The sequence below is a fragment of the Leiobunum rupestre genome, chromosome 1, assembly GCF_980474605.1.
Source record: "Leiobunum rupestre chromosome 1, qqLeiRupe1.1.hap1, whole genome shotgun sequence".
NCBI classification, from domain to species: Eukaryota; Metazoa; Arthropoda; class Arachnida; order Opiliones; family Sclerosomatidae; genus Leiobunum; species Leiobunum rupestre.
The window spans coordinates 5405988-5411987 of record NC_143384.1 but is presented as its reverse complement, the minus strand read 5'-3'; positions in this window follow the sequence as shown (position 1 = coordinate 5411987).

The following is a 6000-nucleotide window of genomic DNA, read 5'->3' as shown; positions in this document are numbered from 1 at the left end:
TTTCTGTTTTTTGTGAATGGTAAGTTTTTCGCTTCTTGTTAATTCATTTTTTATTGGTGTGGATATTTGGATATCTACGATTCCTAATGCAGTCATTGATTTCCTGAGTGTGCGAGTCTATATATGATATTGGAAATTGGACGGTATTGGTCTTTTTCAGGCGGTATGTGTCACAACCTCCACAGGAAGTCTACGAGTCGTCCACTACCAGATTCCAATATAGCTATTCTACGATATCTTCATCAAGGGCGAGTGTTGAAATATAATGAGCGTTAAAGATGCGGCAAGTATTTCGTAAGAGAGAAAAATACAAATAGCCTCTGTAAATATTTCTTTCATTAAAATTTGCTTCGTATTATATTTAACTGATAAACTTGTTCTGTAAATAGGGTTAAATCCAATTGCGCATTGTTTTAGTACGTCTTACTCGCTGTTGTAACTACTTAATTTATATTATTCTGAATAAATTAACTCGATTTTTTCGTCTCAATTATTTTAATTAAAATTAAAATTTTATACTGGATATATCTTTAAGGGTCATCTCGAGAGATTAATACCACTAGGGACCATTCTTCCGAGGAGAGGTATATTTTGGCTTGCCAACTTGTTTCCCTTGTAATCAGATATTTTGTGAATTGATTTGAGTTTGGGATCGTGACTGAGTATAAAGAGCAGAAAGTGCCCATCTCTGCAAAAGGGTAGATTTGTTGTGACCACTGAGTAGATCGGTACAATCCTATGGTTAGCCTGTTTTATATTTATTTTTTGACTTTGGTTGTGAAATAGCAATAAAAAAGTTGGTTGGATAAAAAGTTACATCTCGTATTTTAAAGGCCGAGAACAGAGATTCCATTTTCTTGTGCACGAATTTTGACCCACCCATATCTGAACTTGTTGATTTCTTGAGGAGTTACAGCCTATCCGAACAATGTAGTAATTCTGGATCAGATTCCAAAGACGGGTATAGTGCAATATCAACATCTTCCTTTGAAAGTTCTGGTAAATTTTTGTTTGTTTCAAATGACAATTGACAATTACAGGTGAGGAAACTTCTATATCAACTACTATTAACAATGGTAATACACCCTCAGAAATGCTTAATGGTATGTTCTTATGGCCTTAACAGTACAAATAGTAGCGAAGGTGATTCAGAGGATGAACTCGAAAAAATGCTTGATGACGATGCCATCGAAATGGCCTTATTGGACCTAAATCCAGAATTACAAGTTTCTTCCGCTTTCATTTCAAATCCTTTAGAAACAATAACAAAGTAAACCCTCTGAAACAATCAATCTAAAATGCTAGAAATTCCCACTAAGCAATTATTTTTAGCATTCAGTCAATTGCCAGAAAATCACCTGTTAAGAAGAAGAGAAAGACGGATACTCGGACTTCACCACCAAGAAATTTTATGATTGCTGGTATGGTTTACTTTGGGCTTTAATGACTGTTTAAATTTTAAATAACTTAATACCAAATAATTGTTTAGATGAAGACCTTTATGAAACATTTAAATGTCTGGTTTTTGAAGTACAAATCAATTCAAGTCTTCAAAATTAGGAACATTAAACGTCGATGGGAACCATAAAAAAATATATTTGTGGATAACGAAGCAGTTTCGAAGCTACACGTCAGGGGACCTGAACGAACTTAGAAGGGTTCTTAGACCAACTTTGGTAAACACAGTTGAAAACAAAGTTACACCAAAGCTAATGCAACTGATTAACTATGGCCAAAAACAAAAAGAACGAATTATAAATTCCCTCAAACATACTACGGCAAGACTTTACTTATTCTATAGATAAATTTTATATTTTTATGATATTCCCAGGTTACAATGATCTCCACGAAAGGGCAAGAGTAGTAGGGGTTAACCTTCTTTTGAAGCGAATAATTGAAAGTGGTTCTCAGAGGATTGCTATCTTGCGAATTGTTGTTAATGGGAAAATTTAAGAATGCCCCTCTGTGTTCATGTATATTTTAGGCTCGGTGATTCAATCACTTTGCTAAAAGACAAAGTTTGGAAGGTTGCTAAGTGCAAAGATGCGAATAAGCAAAGAATACATTGCGATTCCTCTAAGGCAGCGGTTCCCAAAAGGTGTTCCGCGGAACCCTGGGGTTCCGTGGAAGCGTCACATTCGTTATCTCTATTTGTATACCCCCGTACCGTAAATTGTATACATACCGGGGAAGGGTCACATAAGGTTATGTATTTGTACCCCGCCGTTCCGCTGGGCACTACGGCGGCACACAAGACAAAGAGTCACAGGGGGTTCCGAGAATTCAGAGCGCGGTCATCTTTGGTCGTGGCATCAGTCTTCTTAACGCCTTTTCACACGAGCCAACTTTTTGATCCAACTAGATGAGTCAACTTGAGTTGAGTAAACTAGTTGGTTCGTGTGAATAAAAGTTCGATGAGTTGATCCACCAAAAAAGTACGCCAGAAAAAAATGGATCACTGATCCATTTTTGCTGACTCAGCATTTTGATTTGAAAAGTTGGCTCGTGTGAAAAGACCTTAAGATAAGTAAAAAAAATGAGTTGGGGTTCCGCCAGTATTAGCTGCATAATTTAGGGTTCCATAGGAAAAAGAAATTGGGAACCGCTGCTCTAAGGAAATGGATAGATGACCAAAACAAAGGGGTTAGATATATCCAACACAGCAGTTATATGAACTCTTTTTAGAAATATATAAAATTGTTATTCTATTCTATTGCAAAACGTACGTTGAAAATAGAGTTCCTAAAGCCAAAACCGCTATTAAGGCGAATGAAATGATTATGGAATCTTGGAGGCTGTTGTGTGAAAATTGCATTCTAGAAAGTGTAACGCTGAAGTTGTTTGAACACTGCGTTAAATATTTCATAAATACCATTGGCAATGGACATCTCAAAAAGCGTAAAGAGGAATTCAAAACCAAAAAAAGATTAAAATCTCTTAAATCCGTAGCTAATTCTAAAGCCCTAGCTAATTCTAAAGCGAGATTACGATATCAGTTAGAACAATTTCTTCAGGGCAATTTCCGAAGTAATGAAACTATTTTAAAGGCCAGGTCTCGTGAAATTTCACATAAAGGTTTAAAGTAATGTTGCAATACTATTGTTATGAACAGATTATTAGTGAGATTTTTAAACTAAGATGTATTTTACTTTTCTAAATTGCATAAAGTCATAAGCAAATTGTGATAATTTAATACAATACAACGGAAATAATGTTACCCAGTTTCTAAATTATTCACTCTAGCTTTGCTGGTTCGAGGCCTTACACAGTTGTGTTTCCGTTAACATCAAGCGAAGGGATTTTGTAACGTCTCATTGTAAGAAGTGCTTCACAATTATTTCCATCATTTTCAATTGTTGGATTATCATTTCTCCCATTGGCTCCACGATGCTTTGAAAATTCAAGTTCATGAGGGTCTTGATTAAAGTTGCCAGTATAAACAAACGAAGCACCTTTTTTGAGGAGGAATTTTATCACAGCAACCATTGCCTTTGCTGCAATAAGAAAGGACTAGTGAATACATTAACTTAAAATATACCTTAAATGATTTATCCTTACTAGTTTGTTTCAAGCCAGACAATGTTTCCCGTGAAATGATAATTTTTTTCTGCCTTCAACTGTAAAATCACCAGGTCTATCCAGCGTGTCTTTTTCCCAGTCAGTCAAATATCCCAGGAAATCTCTTTCTAACAACTAAACACAATAAAAGTTATCAGATTTCTTGATAACTACATAAACAATGGAATATTTTCTTGAAGTGATTGGTCATCGACTGTCTTAAATGGTGTTTTATTTGGTTTTCGCTTGTGATAAGCTTCGTCAAAATTTGTCGTGTTAAAATTGTCGAACCATTTATCGAAAATATCTCTACTTGAAAATAAACAATTTCTTGTTGTTTGGAGTAGGTGGGGTGGATCGAAAAAGAAAAAAAAAGGTCTTTCTTCATCATCACTAAATGGATTGATACAGAAGTGAGGGGTATCCGCCGTTGTATTAGTTGAAAAGAACTTTCGATTGGTTCAGCTGGCTAGAACCAATGATGTTTCCAGTTTCCTTTTTATATATTAATTCTTCTTTTACCTTCATTTCGTCTAGAAGAATAGTGAAATATTGTTGATAGGCTTGTAGATTCCACGGTTATATGTCGTCTTTCAATTTAATGAAGACATCATCAGAAAATCCTGGCAACTTCCCATCATGGGTAGAATGTCTGAATAAAGTGCTATACGAAGGTAGTTGTAATATTTTGGAATTATCCAAATTTTTGTATGCATTTGGAGCTTTATGATACTGATAAAGACACCACTGGATGACGTAAGGATGCCACCTTCGTCCACGAGGGTCTTTACGTTTGATGGCTTTCAGTTGTTCTCGTAAAAATAACGCTACAAATGATTTATCCTGTTTGTTCGGTGTAGACTGTTCCAAAATTGCTTCTATAGAATGTTATCCTCTTCGTTCTCTAATCGATCACTGCCAGCTTCTATATGGTTCCTCACTTTATTTTGGTGAACATTGCTTAATTTGCCTTCTTGCTTTTCTTTCGTCCGCCTTCGATTTCTTCAACAATGTTATGAGTTCTTCTTTAGAGAGTGACTGGTATTTCTTTTGTTTTTGTTTCTTCTCTCCTTCAGTAATGGTTTTAAACACATAACTTCTTAGCTTGGCACAGTGGATACAGGTTTTATTTTGGGAAAGCCCCACGCAATTACCATCTCGCATAACGTTACAGCTGTAATTGCCCCGAGATCTAGCCTTTAATAGGTCTACAAATTTTTTCTCTTTAATACCTTGGCAAATTTTAAACTGGTTGATTTTTGTTAAGAATTCAGACAAATAATATGCGCTAGATATAGTTTCTGGCATCTCGACCAATGGATGGTTTGCTAAGTTCTTTTCGTGTACTCTACCTTCTATGCGGTGCTCCTCATTAACAGTGATGGTATCTATCATTACCTTAAGAAATTGTACTTTGTTGTTTTCTAAATTAGAGAAGTTGGACAAGCCAATTTTCATTGACCAGTTTCATCCATTCTGGTGACGACAAAAGTCTTTGAAAAAGTTTTTTTCAAAACTCATCTCTGCATTATGCTTTTGATCTTCAATAATCGAGCTGACATTTCCATCAAACATAATGTCTTCAGATTCAGCTAGTGCTATCATCGATGAACAGATTTCAGGGTCAAGATTATGGTCTGTGTGTATGGTAGAGTCCGCAATGAAGTAGCACACAGAATTATCCTTTTCAACGTTGAAAGAGTTTAGATCTCCAATATCCATGGATTCTGTGCCGTATTTAAGCGAATTAACTAATTCTGAAGAATTATTTTCATTCAGTCCAGCCTGTAAATATGACAATTATGCAATAGCAAATAATTAAGAGTAATCTATTATAGTAATAAATAAACTTGTTGGCTACTTTGCTTACACTTGTGTTAAAATGACGAAACCTAGCAGGTTATATACATTTTACATTGCTTGATATTGGTAATCGTGAATGTGCTTTAGGCGTACTTGCCAAAATCGGTTCCAAAATAGATATATTCTAAAAGAAAACCAAATTTTTATGTAAATACTGGAATTATAAACAATATACATGAACTATTACTAACGTTGGTTTGTGTGGTCTCAAGGAAACTTGATTGGTTTTCTGGAAATGTATTCGGCGCTGACACAGGTTTTAAAACAGAAACCAAGCTCTAAAAAAATTACATAATGTACAGGTTTTAAAATTGAATACAAAACTGTATGGGATGATATTACTTACATTCGAATGAACAGGATTTGGGAATTCCTGAGTAGGTCCTTTCAATCCGACAAAATGTTTAGTGCATAAATACTTGTTCTTCGTTATCTTATCATTGGTGAAATATTTTCTAACCTCATTGAGCCATTTTAACCATTTAAAATATAAAGTTGGTTTTGATATTGGTTTTGGGAAAGGTATAAATGAAACTCCAAATATGTGTGGCTTATCGGAACGCCTAGAATCGCTATTAC